Here is a 14635-nt window from a genome sequence, read left to right as displayed (position 1 = left end):
TCATATCTTTTACTGTACGTACACTTACATGCACTTCCAGACTCAAGGCCAGACATTATATCAGAACTGCCAAGTCAGGGAAATGAGACTTACGGCCTCATTTTATGCTAAGATACCACCACGTATATAGCTAACCCAATAGTGCGTGTGATCGGGCAGTCTGTTCCTCATGGATACTGGTGCCTAATGGTCAGCTGACCCCATTATGTGGCATGTCCCTTTAAGAGGTCTAAAGGGCTGACTAAATATACAAGGACCTGGGAGACATTTGGTGAGAGGAAACAAACCCAGGAGTAAGAAGCGTTTGGGAGGAAATCCTGTTACTGTTTCTTTACAGGTCCTGGCCCAGGAGCCTTGCAGAGTGGGCAAATCAAGGCTTCCCTCTCACCCAACCAATTGAGAATGACCTGGGAGAAGGGGAGCAACCTTAAAGCTGCCTCCTCTGTTATAGCAGAGGAGACACCAGCAAGGAAAGGCTGCTGATGTGAGCAGTCTGAAGACTAATTAAGGAAAAAAAGAGGCCAGCGGGCAGAGGCTTCCCCCACCCTGCCTGTCGGGGTGTGGGGGCTTGCTTTGCTCTTTCCCGCCTGCCTGGTGCTCTTGTGGGGAGCGGGGTCAGCGTGTGAGGGTGCCCATTTTTCTGGGGCCCCCCAGTTGGCCAGGGCCCTTGGCCATGGGCCCCATCAGACCAGTGGCTAATCCACCACTGACTCTGGGTAAGGAGACTGTGTGCAACTAGCTAGTACAATTGAAAAGAGAAAAGCTGGGGATTCCTGCTTAAGCAAGAGCTGCAAAGAGATAACTCCCAGAAGGGCTGGGTCCCTGGGCCCGAAACTTTCAGGTACAGGAAAGAAGAGTCTCCTGAAGAAAGGAGCCAGGAACTGCTAGTTGGATCAAGCCAAGGACCCGCCGCCAAAGACCCGGAGCGATGCCAGGTGAGTAAAAATTAAAAAGGCACCGGCGCGGGGCCCTCTTAGGTGTGGGGCCCAATTCGGGGGGAATTGGGCCAATCGGCCTAAGCCAGCCCTGCTGGGAGGGGGCCCTCTTTGATTCAATTGTCTGGACTTGTTTATAACCTGGGTGAAGGGAAGTTAGGCAGGGCTTACCTGCAGTGTTATGCTGGACTGAAAGGGGGAACAGTAGGGAGACCACCTCACCATTTGAGCACTAAATTCAGGAGAGGATTTTATTTTAAAAACAGTAGTTCTTTGCTCATTTATCTGATAACAAAAATATTTCCTTCATGACACTCTGTATCTCAGAGTAGTACCCTGGAACTCCCATATTCACCACTATCATATCGTTATGTTTTGTATAAAGTATGCCTTGTGAGGTATCATTTTAAAAGTCTTGATCTGTTGAACATTAATATCCTGTTAGAGTGTATGTGCTACCATTGTTTGGGAAGTTATGAAGTTTTGCTATGTGTGCGTTACTGAAACATGTGAGATTTGGAACACCCACAATGAGCCTTTCAGGTATGAGAGTGGTGTAGCCAGATGCACTGATGGCCCATTAAAGGGAATTCACTCTCCCAACAGCCCATCCCAGAAGACTTCTCAGATAGAATGCGTAGACAGTGAAGACTACTTGACCAATGAGGACTTCCAGCAAGCTGGAAGAAACTATAAAAGAGGGGAAGTGACATCATCACTTGGCCTTTCTCCCCCAAACTCAACACCCGGAGGAATGTCTGGAGGATGAAGACTGAATGGTAAGTGGGTGGTCGGTCCCGGGTTGGAAGGTAGCTCTAACCTGTGTATTAAGGATCTATGACCTGTTTATACCATCTGTCAGGGTGAGACACAGCTTGATTCAAATCCTTTTTAGTTGGTAGAACTTAGATGGTTAAAAAATAAAAATAAATTAGGTAACCAACTTTGATCTCTATGCTTACTACTTATAATCACTTAAAATCTCTCTCTGTGGAGTTAATAAATCTGTTTTATATTTTACCTAAAACAGTGCATTTCAGCTGAAGTGCTTGGGAAATCTCAGCTCAGTTTACAAAGACTAGTGTGGGTCTTCCATATTGAGGGAGGGATGGACTGGGTAATGAACTTACACTGGCCAGGCTTCTGACCACTGTAAGAGGGTACAATTCTGGGATGCAATACTGGGGAGCGGGGGGGGGTGGGGAATTGGCTGGAGCCTCCCTAGTGATGGTTCATGAGTGGCTGAGAGATCATTCATGTAACTCAGTTGTGTGTGTCCCTGCCTGTAGATGTCTGTGTAAGTGCAGCACCTGCCGGAGGTTTGTGGCTTGTCACAGCAGCACAGTGTGAGAGGGATACTCCACGTTGGTGGGACAGAGAGCTCAGTGGTCTCATAGTCCATGTTGCATTCTGGGTACCCCGTCACAGCCTGGATCTTCAATTCTTACTTATTTCACTCCCAGGAGTATTGCAAAACTGCTTATGGACTGGAAGGCTTGCACAAGGACTGGATATATAGTCTTTCTCATCTAGGGGATGTATCTGAATGTTGGTTAGCTCTGTAGAGGCAGTAAGTTGGGTATCAGCTGACTGCTGTCTAATGACATCTGCTAAAAGAGTAAGAAATTTCCATCCATTTTTAAGTGGGTTGGGGTCTACATCACAAACCACTGCCATAACTAGGTAGCAGTAGTAGTGGCTTCTCCCAGGAAGATTATACCAGTAATCTTCCTGGGAGAAGCCAGGATTATACCAGTAGGGAGATTTGGGGAAGATGGCACTGAACAGCATGTCAGATCTCTGCTGTGAAGGCCAGATCCTGACATCCTTGACTACTTTTACTCAACCCACACTTAAATCAAACTTTTAATAGTCTTCAGCAGGAGTTTGCTGGGTCAAAGAGCTGGCTGAAAACTTCCCACAGGAAGTTCTGCCACTTGGAATTGACTTTTACTCTTGTTTCAGGATTAAAGGAAATTTTGATATTTACCATGAAATGGGAATTCCAAACTTTTGTTACAGAACCATTGTGACTGGTCACTTGCAGATGTAACTAACATGACTGCACCTGCACAAATCAGGCATGCTTTTTTGCATGAGCGTCTGTATGCACATACTTCTAAAAGTCATGCTCCCTATGAGCACTGTGAAAAATTTATTATTTGCATGCCAGTTTACAGTGAGTAGTCTCTTATTCCAAGTATACAAAGTTACAGAGTTACTGCAGTTGCCTCAGATGGTTGAATATTGAGTTTTTAATAGCATCTCAAAAATATTGGCTTCATGCAGTGAGTGCCAAGGCTTGATATTATAAATCATTTTGTTTGGTTTGCGATAATTCGTACTTTAGGACCTAGATAGTATTTTACAGATACAACAGACAAACAAACAGACATTTTAGTTTAATTTTATAAAAAAATCCTCTCTCTTGCTCAGCGTTGCCTGTGCACAAGAAACTCTCCTTTCATATACATATCTGGGGATGGAGCCTGTTTGGTTAAGTCCTCAGAATGAGTTACACAATACTATAAAATGACCTCTTTAGGATAAATGCAGTTCAAAGAGCCCTGTCCTCCCCTATTCCCAGACAGTCACTCAGGAAGAGGAAAGGAAAGTGACACACACAACCAGCATTCCACCTTCATATGCATGTGCAGTTCCCCCTGGTTTTATGTAGAGTCCCAGGTACACGTTGGAAGGACAGAATTTTAGGCCCCAGCCCTCACTAGAATATGGGTTCATTCCAAAAATATAAGGAAAGAATTCTACTTTCAGGTTCACGTGTTGGATCTTGAAAGCAGGGCTCTTCTGTCCATCCACAAGAATAACTGAATCAAATGACATCAGCATGAGGTCTGTACATCTACTTAGAGCAATATGGAATATCAGAGTCCTGCTCTGCAATAATCATACCTGATATTGCTAATAATACACGATACGGAGAGCATTTCTTTTCCAAAATGTTTTATAGCATATTGAATCTGCTTATGAAAGCAAAGGGCCAGAGCACAATCAGTCAGAGAGTCAGGCCTTGTCTATATGAGGAAAGTTGCACCAGTTTAACTTAAATAGGATTTTACATTGATTTAGTTAAAATGTTGCAAACTCTGAGTGGAAACTCTTATTTTGTTTTGAGAATGATTTATTTTTGGTTTAGCTCAAACCAACTCCTAACCGACTTAAGCTAACCTGCAATAAGCCTGCTTTAAACTTAAATAAGAGGGTCCACTCAGGCATTACAACACAAACTAAATAGGCTTAAAAACATACCTTACGTAAATCAGTGAAATGTTCTTAACAATAATAATGCCTTGCTCTTATACAGGGCATTTCATCCATAGATCTCAAAGCACTTTAAAAAGAGGTTGGAGTAGACAAGGCCTTAGGGATAAATCATGCAGGTACTGAGCAAGCGTCCCCACAAATCCGACAGTTCGTTCAACTCTTGGCCTGCTGTCTGTCCTGGGTCGAATTTTGGGAACCATTCATGATGGAACCTGAAACCAGTCATAATTTCCCTGGCTTCATTACCACATGGACATGGGAGCATGGGTTGTTGAGCAGTGTCATGCTTTCAGGTGGGAAATGATTCCAAGCACAGGTTTCACTTGGATTCAACTGGAAACTAGATTCACTTTGAGTCTGGGGCTCAATGTTAACTCAATGTTAATTTCAGGGGCCAGATCCTCAGCTGGTGGAAATTAGTGCAAGTGAAACTTTGTCAGTTTAAACCAGCTGTAGATCTGGCCCAGCAATGAAAACTCACACGAACCAATACTCAGAGAAGGTCTGCATTGTTGTGCATGGAGATGTATCCCTTCAAACAGTTTGTGAGCCCTCTACTGGTGTTTACTGTGTTCTGTGTTTTAGAAGCTGCCAGAAACCAGTCAGAGCAGCAGTACAAATATAGCAAAGCCTTGCATGTGTATAAAAACATGATTATTTGGAACCCAGCAGTGCATCTGTGGTTTCTTCACACTGTTTTGTTGTGTAAAGAGCAAAAGCCACAACCTGCACGAACCACTGTGAGCTGAAATAGCTGAGTTTTGCACAGCAGCAAACCTCTTTTAAGCAGACACTGCAATTCATGTCAGACGGCACTGAACTGTTTTAGGCTGGAATTGGATATTCTCACTCGCATTGAATAATATCCTAGTCTCTGAGTGGTGATGCTGAAGTTAATGAGATGTTCGAAGGTGTTCTACAAAGTGTGGAAGGGTACCAGAATCTGCTCCCTTGTGAAATGGATAAGTGGCAACTGCAAATAAGATCACCAACACCACAGATCAATTGTGACCCAAGACACGGCTGCTACTCTGAAACCGGTCTATTTAATGTTATCTCAACAAAGGTAAAATTGAATTTGGGTGTGGCTGAACCCTTTGCCCCAGTAACAGGTCATTTTGTGGGTTTGGAGTTGTAAGTGGGGTATTATAAAGAATGGTTCTGACTCCAGCTCTGAACACCCCCAAATTTTGAGGGGGATTCAGAATCCAAAACAGACATCCAGATCGGAATCTGACAGCTAGCTCTTGTCAGTACCCTAGACTCAACCAAAACCCTTGACTCAAATACAGACCCAAGTGGGAGTGTTTGGCACATGAACCCCACGTCTGCAACATGGACCTATGTCTAATTTGTAATATTATCAGTAGTAAGCTTTCCGTGGGGGCGAGGGGGGAAGAGAGGGAGGAATAGTAAATGGAATGTAGTGGGTTATAAACTTTCTTCAAATCTGCCTCCCCATGCATAAACATACTGAGCCAGATCCTCAGCTGGTGTAAATATTCATTTACATCACTACTGACGTCTGTGAAACTATGCTGATTCACACCAGGTAAGGCTCTGGCTCTGTGTCCCTATGCCTCCCAGAGCCAGAAGTCAAGTTTTACAGTCACCGAGGAGAGGGGAACTATTGAGCTCAAGAGAAATTAGGAGACTTAAAAAGAAAACAAAAAAATCCCCTGCCAGTGTTTTTATTATGACTCCTTTACCTTGATGATTTTTCATACAGAAAAGGGTGGTCTGTGTATGTGTTTGTGGGGGGGGGAGGATATTTTTCATATTAAAACTGAAACAGGATTCACAAGTAAAATAGATGTTATTTTTTTCTCTTTAAAGAAATGTGTAAGATAGAGTAGAAATTTTCAGCTTTCAGATGCTGGGAGTTTGGGTTTGAAATTTTGGCATTAGTTATTCCCTGTACTTGATCCACAAAAGTTCTCTTTTGTGTTTACAAAAGGGTTTTTTAAGTAAGTCTGTTACCAAAGGATTTTAAGATACAGGGGAGATGTGAAAGGCATAGAAGATTTTCATTTCCTGTGTTATAGGGTGCAAATAATATCAGTATGAAAAACCTGGCAGGAAGATTTAAGATAGCAGTTTTTACATTGATAAGTATTTGTTCATTTCCTGACAACAAAAAATATAAATCTCTTCAGAAATTAAATACCCTGGCTTGTTGAAGCACTTTTGTGACGTTCTGTGGTAGACTGGCTTCCTTTCATTGGAAATCCACAGCTAGAATAATAATCACAGCATCAGTTATTATACTTGTATCAGTTCTGTGCGGCAAGAGGCTAATACAGTGTATGGCCGAATTCTTCTACTTTTGTGTCACTTATTTTCTCTGTGGGCCAGATTTGCATTTTAATGGAAGTAGTTTATAGACTTCTTTGCTGCCTTCATAGTGCCACAAGTGGCATCATTAAGTGAGTTAAGCCGGATTAATGCTGATAGTAAAGTCAGATAATACAATAACAGAGGCCTTCATTTCCATTTGGATTAGGTGAAGAGAGCAGGCCTGTCTGGTGCAGGGTGATAATTTGTAAGCGTGATATGTTGTACTTGAGAGGATAAGATTAAATTTAGTGGGTTTAACTGTCATCCCAGTAAGTCAATTACTTCATCTTTTCAGGCTTTGAATTTCTTTTATAAATAAAATAAATGGAATATTGAGCTGCTCTACAGCCATTTCGAGCTTCCATGAAGAAGAATTACACATGCTGGGCCAAAAAAAAGGTTTCTGATTTGGCTCCATAAGCAAAATATAAACTCCATTCAAGTGCCAGCATGGCAGCAGCTCAGAAATATTGTCCATCTCTCATATCACAAGCATGACAGATTCCATTGTGACTTTAGTTTATCCATAATAGGAAATATTTATGCTGTGCCTGGCCCTTTCTATTTGTATTTGTTAGACTGTAGAGGGAATACAATAAAATATTGATCCCTGCTGTCATTTAACCCCTTTACTGTTTTGTTATTTTCCCATATATTTAAAGCTTACATCATGGTAATAAGGGAGTCTCTGATAAAAATAAAGAACTGGGATCGGTTAGATTTTTAACATGCGGCAGCTAACAGGTTTTTATTCCCCCATTTGACACCAAATCTGTGAGGCCATTTCTCAGGTACAAAAAGTTTGGCGACGGGGTTTCTATAAATTAGATACAGGTAGATAAACACCAACATCTTTATTTCTACCTACAGATCCAGACTGAATAGAGGGAACGTCAAGGGATGTTAGGCATATCAACCAGGGAGTGTTTATCCATGACAAGAGCTTTCTTAGAAGCCACCCAAACTCTAGATCCTTTTGTAACATCATTTAGAAGTGCTTAGCTCCTGCTGCAGAACATCACCCCACTCTGAGCGAGGAAGATAATAAATGTTATCATCTCTTAAGCTATTGGTGATGCTCATCACTACCATGCTCTAAGGTCATAGGCCCAGATGCTGCAAGGTACTAAGCATCCTTATCTCCCTTTGAAGTTGGGAGTTAAGAGCACCAGTACCTTACAGGGGGCACTCAACACCATACAGGATTAGGCCTATAGTGACAGATTGTTAACACAATACAACAGCACTGCTACACAGTAATTATGTTCATGTTGACAGAAAATGCATGGCCGTTTCCTGCAGCCCTTCCACATGTACAACTCCTATTGACTTTAGTGGGTGCTAAGATTGCAGGTTCTGGCCTATAATTAGTAAAGAGCAAAGCAGAACTCCAGGACTGAATTCCTTCAAACACTGGGAAGATTCAGATCAGATCTGGATGTGAAATTTGTGACTTGGACCCATCTTTATTAATTAGGGAATTACCAGCTACTGTAACAGATGCTGTTCTGTGTAGGCATAGTTAGACAGGTTCAATGGATATCAAATCCCCTGCAGTCTGATTTCAAGAGAGAGATGTAATTATTTAGCCTCAAGGAGCAGGATATCTTCCATGTAAGTTGACACCAGTCACATATAAATTACCATTTACTATGGACACTTAGGGCCTGCTCCTCTTCTCGTTTATGCTGTAGTAAATCAGGGGTAACGCCAATTAAATCAATGGAATTATACTGATGTAAAAATCAGTGCAAGTCAGAGGGGATCTGGGCCTGCTGAATGAAACTGCCATGTAAAATAAAACAGAATATCTAGAGCCAGATATCTGTTTTAAGTGTTCAGCTGGACAGACGTTACTTTTTAATCTGAAGGATTTTGGGTAAAAAGCTTTTGCCAAATAAAAATTGTGGTGTTTTTTGGAGTGGGTGGGTGGGAGGGGTAGGTTTAGTAATGTCAGATTCATTATTTCATGCTACATTCCCATGACCAGTTTGACTTTTAGTTGTTTTAATCTCTTTAAAACTTTAATAGTTGACATTTACTTTTCCCCCCTCTTGTGTTTTTGGAACATTCCTGGGATAACATATTTTTAAATGCTTTTCATATTCACAGCTTTGATCTGCAGATATGTATAGTCTATCATCAAAACCCTAGCTCTGAGTGTTCTTACAGATATCAGTGTTCCATTTTCTGTCAAATTAGCAATGTCACGCAAGCTTTGAGAGGCTGTAATTACAACCTCAACAGAGCAGAAAAGCTCTAGCAGCCAGCCAGCCTTACGCTGCTCAAAAACTAGCCCATTCCCCCCTGGAAAATGGAACAGTTCCTCCTTTTAGCTTCACCCTGATGGTGAGCCAAATTCTGCCTTCTTTTGGACCTCAGCAAGGCTGCTGACAGTCATTCAAATGTAACTGAGGAAAGATTCAGACCAGTTGGGCTCTGATTTGTCATACAATTCTCCCAATTGCATTGCACAGACAGCAGCCTCTATATTTTAGCACAGAGAGTCAGTATTGCTTTGCTGTAGGCTATATGCAGTGTGATTGTAGCTGTGTTGGTCCCAGGATATGAGAGAGACAAGGTGAGTGAGGTAATATCTTTTATTGGACCAACTTCTGCTGGTGAGAAAGACAAGAAGTTGGTCCAGTAAAGGATGTTACCGCACCCCCCCTTGTCCCTCTTTCTGCAGGCTGCTCATTCACATACTAGCATGGCACAATGAGATGAATATAAACTAAACAGAGCTAAACTATGGTACTGTAGCATAGGAGGATGAATAGACTAGAGCCAGGTTCAGGTTATTGGTGCTCATCTCAATCCACTAGGCTACCAGCTCACAGTCACTCGGTCAGCTAACTGGAATAGGAAAGGCTGGACTCGCTCTCCATTTTAGGTACGTATCAAGCTTAAGTTTACCATAGTATCTGAGCACCTCACAGCATCTCTGTGATAGAGGGGCGGTATTAACTATTATCTTCATTTTACAAAGTAAAAGGTATTTAGGCACCTAACTCCCATTGATTTCAACAGAATTTAGGCTTCTTAATGCCTTAAAACATCTGGCTCAGCGAGATGATGGGCTGTATTTTCCAAGGTATTTAGTTGCTAATAGGTGATAAGTAGGCTTTTCAAATGTACCTAAGCAGGTTACATGATTTCCAGGGGAATTAGATACCCAACCTACTTAGGTACTTAGTCACACTCGGCATCTGGTTGAATTTTTAGGTGCCTAAACACCTTTGAAAGTCTGTCTCTAATTGACTTGATCAGGTATTGAACCAGGTTCTCCAAAGCCTCAAGCTGGCACCTCCTTTCTCAGACTACTTGCTGACCAGTGTGTTACTGTCATTGTTTTTGTTTAGTGGAAAAAGGGAGGAATGGCCGTGAAGTTCCCCCATCTCTGAAGCTCATTCAACATTCAGTTCAATGCTCATCTCATAATCAAAACCCTTGCCAAGTTTGCTTATTTTGAAAGAGAGAAAGATAGGAGAAGCTCTCACTGCACAGAGGTCTAGATCGACTGGTTCAGAGTGGCGCTGTGTGAGGTCTGCTTTAAACACTGAAGGACAAGTGATTTCAATAGCTTTGCACCAGTGTAAGTGAAAGCAGTGTTGAGCCCCAGAGCCAGCTGCTCATCTGAGTTAAACTGGTGCAAATTCCTGCCATAATTCCTTTGAAGCAGATGACGTTGTCTTGGATTTATACTGATGTGACTCAGCTGAGTATCTGTCCCTCAACTGTTATGCCATTTGCAAATATTTTGACATTCAAATAAAGCAAGCGTAAATGTGACAAGTTCCTAGCATGGTAGCAGTACAAACATTTAATGAGCCAAACCTACCAGTGGCTTTCTTTCATTCATTACATGATAATAGACACCACCACCACCACATCGCCTGTGGAAGAACACTGTTCACAAAACAATCACTCCATTTCTGACCTCTCAGTCCTCAGAGGCCACTCACGTATTCCCAGAATACTGGACGTTCCAGTATCTCTGTGAGTGGTGTGGACCTGCCCCAGCCAATGTGACCTCAGATGCACAATGTATGCACGCACTCCTCAAAATGGTATCCCCCCAGCCAATACTGGACAAAACCATTTCTGGTCTTGTCTGAGTACCAGACAATGAACAAACCCTAGAAAACATGACTGTCTGGTTTAACACCAGATGAGATGCCTGCCTTCTCAGTCCTCATCCTCAAAAGAAACCTGAGTAACACCATCAAAAGATGAGGCTTGGAGTTTAAATTCATAACTTTGTTAGACACTAAAAATCAGAGTTTTCAGAAAGACAGTGGAATTATGGCTTATTACAACAATCTGTAACTCACTATCCCCCATTTGTCATCCTATGACTGCATTTCACCTTGAATCATCTCTTAGAACATGTAATTACTTATGCTAAACGATCTGTTCCACATTGTATTTAACTGAGAGACTCTGGATATGTCTGCCTTGCTATTAGACACCTGCAGCTGGCCCGAGTCAGCTGACTCAGGCTCATGGGCGTCAGGCTAAGGGGCTGCTTAACTATGGTGTTAGACGTTTGGGCTCCAGCTGGAGAGTCTACGTTGTAATTAAAAAGTCCTGTAGCCTGAGACCTGCAAGCCCAAGTCAACTGGCACGGGCCAGCCACAACTGTCTACTTGCAATGTAGACATAAAGTCTGAGTACATTTCCCAGAGTTGAGGCAGAACTCTGTACCTCAAAAAAACATGTTTCTTTCACCCATAGAAGTTGGGCCAGTGTAAAAGATATTACATCACCCATATACTCTCTTTTTCAAAATAAGCAAACTTGGCAAGGGTTTTGATTATGAGATGAGCATTGAACTGAATGGTGAATGAGCTTCAGAGATGGGGGAACTTCACGGCCAACCCTCCTTTTTCCACTAAACAAAAACAATGACAGTAACACACTGGTCAGCAAGTAGTCTGAGAAAGGAGGTGCCAGCTTGAGGCTTTGGAGAACCTGGTTCAATACCTGATCAAGTCAATTAGAGACAGACTTTTGCTGGATCTCAGCACCAAAACACGCCTGCATGTGGCTGTTTCTCATTCATCTCTCTGCCTTTCCATTCCTCTCCCTCTTTTGCAGGGGACAGTCTGACCTGTAGAGTCAGGTAAGCCTTAATATTTAACAGATTCCTATCTGTTAAACAGAATTACAAAGAAGATACTTACCTACCGCAGGGGGGTGGTGAGAGATTTCAATTGGTATTCTTACACCACAGTAAAAATATACAGTGTATAAATGCTAAGTATTATTTCTAAGGCTATGTGCACACCACCACTTACTTCTGAGTAACTTGAATCACTGAGGGGTACGAATAAGCCACCCCCTTGAACAATGTAAGTTACACCGATCCAGGCACCAGTGTGGACAGACCTTTGTTGGCGGGAGAGCAGCTGCACCTCTGTAAGCTCTGTAGTGTAGTCATAGCCTAAGTCACCTACCACAGGACATGGGACAGCTGTTTAATGTTTCTGCTGGCATCACAGGCAAATTCATGTCTATTTAGGAATCATCCTTTGGTGGTTTCTCTGCGATCCAAGAAACTGAAAGTAGAGCTGTAGTGTGTTTTAAAGTTTTACGTCTGCATGGATAGAATTTTGTGAGCGACTCTTAGGATTACAGCCATTCCCCCCAAGATTTATAAAAGATTTGGCCACTGCTCTGGTTATTGTGTTTTTGTTCTATTTAAGCTGGGGGGTTGTTAGATTAAAACTGGACAGCATTGGCAAGCATGCAGTTGTTCAGAAATCCTATAACCCTCTTTGAAACATGTGGAAACATTATTCTAATAAACGGCTTTTAAAAATATAGGGTTCATAGGACCTGGAAGTGCAGCCCTGTGCCAGAAAGTCTTAAAATGAGGATTTCTACCAAATGAGCTCATGTGACCCAATTCATAACACAGAAGAAAAGTCAACTTGGGAACTCAAATTCACAGGACACAATGCAATAGATGCAAGAGGGATATTGGATTTATAGCTCATTAGCGACGCTAATGATACATGCTGCTGTACTTAACATATAGTGGTGTCTCATATTGAGTCAGATTCTCCATTGTAGTGTCGCCTGTTCACACCACACTGCTAGTATAATTTGGCATACAGTCCAGTTTAACCTTCCTACGAAGGATCATCCCAGTTTAAGGGTAACTCTAGTGGTGAGCAGCCAATGTCGGGTGCACTAGAACCACACAGTCCAACACTACTGGGGTAGAAGGGAAAACCAGACATGGCAGGAGGAAAGGGGTGAGGTTGGGATGGATGTAAACAGAGCAGTCTGTCCCTTCAAGCACCAAAGGGGCTGGAGAGGCCTGGTCTGGAGACGAAGTGGATATTCACCCACGAAAGCTCATGCTCCAATATGTCTGTTAATCTATAAGGTGCCACAGGACTCTTTGCTGCTTTTACAGATCCAGACTAACATGGCTATCCCCTGATACTGGTCTGGAGAGGAGACCAGCAGTCAGGTGACGGGAATCATTTGACCCAGCTGGACAGCATCAAGTGACTGTCTGATGATGCACTTCTCAGGGATATATAAAAGAGGACTCCAGCTGCATGAGTGAGTCTGGGACCAGGAGAAGGCTGGGAATGCACTCTTATGTCACTGCAGCAGAAGGCTGAGACGGAATGTCAGCCCTGAGGACCTCCCGCACCCACGTTGTGGGAAGTTCCAGACCATAAAGCTACAGAGGGCCCCACAGCCTCAAATGAGAAGAGGACTGTTGCTTTTTGTTATTGTTCCAGTTTCCTTTGTGCATGTGTGTATTAAAGAATAAACTTAGCCCTGACATAAGGGCTACAAACTGAGCTGGGGGCAGCTGACTGGGTTCATTAGCCTACAATGGACCCCACCACATCGCTATTTAGCTAACTCTTTAGACTGGGGTAAAATTAGAGCAGGCTCTTTGGTGTTCTAACACAGTGTAGGGGACCAGCCTGCACAGAGCAGCACCAAGGTCAGGGGAACGTAAAGATGAGTTTTAAGCAACCGTGGCCAACAATTCGATGACATTTGCCATGTGAAGTTTAGCTGCATCCCAAAATCCTGTCTATAACTTACACAACAGCATTATACAGGCTAAGGCTAGGAAGAGAGTATGTACAATATTTATTCATTAGAGTAGGTATGTTCTGTAACTTGTAAAGCAATTTAAATAAACGTGTAAAGATGTAAGTCTTGATTCTCGTTTACACTAAGCCCCCTAGAGACAGGCATTCTGAGAGTAAATGAAAAATCAGGCCTTAACTTTTTTCTCCCCTGTACCTTTTTAATTTCCCAGTTTTGACATGGAGAATATACTGGCCTAATCCTGAAAGTATGAGATAATTCATGTGCTGAGGGCACCAAAAGGCTCAAACAACATCACCTCTTAATTTGGCCCTTCATATACAACTTAGTAACAATGAAATTGCATTGGTATATGTAGGGAGGTAAGTTAGGTTTGCAGTTGACAAGCTCAACCTTTGAATTGCACTTAAGATGTATGATACATAGCAACTGAATGCTGAAAAAAAAACAACAAACAAACCCCAAACACACCTTAAGGAGGAAAAATCCTATGAAGTATAAATCAATACAAATACATTAATTTCAGTTCCAAAATAGTTCAGTGTAAGTGTAAATGAACAGCAAATATCATAAGATACTTCACTGTGAATCTAAGGTTGTAGAAAATTATATATAGTATTATTTGAGCATGTGATCATATCATAATGCATATGCACAAGGAGCCAGAGTTAAGGTTGAATATGCAGCCTCATCTTTTGCATTTCCTAACTTTCCAGTGCTTAGTTGTGAAACTCCCTTAATAGAGTTTTTTTCCCCCCTGTGGAATTTCACATCTTCTATTCAATTTCCATATACATGGAAGTCACTTCCATAATACCTCTAGTGCTTTTCAACTCCTCCACATGCCTCAGTGGACACAATATAAAAAGAACGCCTCTTCAGTCTTTAAGCATTGATGACTACTCTCTTGTCCTGCAATAGACGTGTCTGTTGGGTTGCATTTATACAAATCACCATACATTTAACCAATTTATACAAACAGATTTATA

The 14635-nt window shown here is 42.2% G+C and overlaps 1 long non-coding RNA gene across 1 annotated transcript; it reads left to right on the top strand.

The window, feature by feature from the left end:
• Positions 1-466: 466 nt before the first annotated feature.
• LOC120375134 lies at positions 467-14103 on the top strand. Its single transcript, XR_005586452.1, has 3 exons — positions 467-935; positions 1542-1714; positions 12985-14103. It is a non-coding gene; the product is annotated as an uncharacterized LOC120375134 (long non-coding RNA).
• The last annotated feature ends 532 nt before the right edge of the window (positions 14104-14635 follow it).

The sequence above is a fragment of the Mauremys reevesii genome, linkage group 11, assembly GCF_016161935.1.
Source record: "Mauremys reevesii isolate NIE-2019 linkage group 11, ASM1616193v1, whole genome shotgun sequence".
NCBI classification, from domain to species: domain Eukaryota; kingdom Metazoa; phylum Chordata; order Testudines; family Geoemydidae; genus Mauremys; species Mauremys reevesii.
This window is presented reverse-complemented; position numbering and strand designations above follow the sequence as displayed.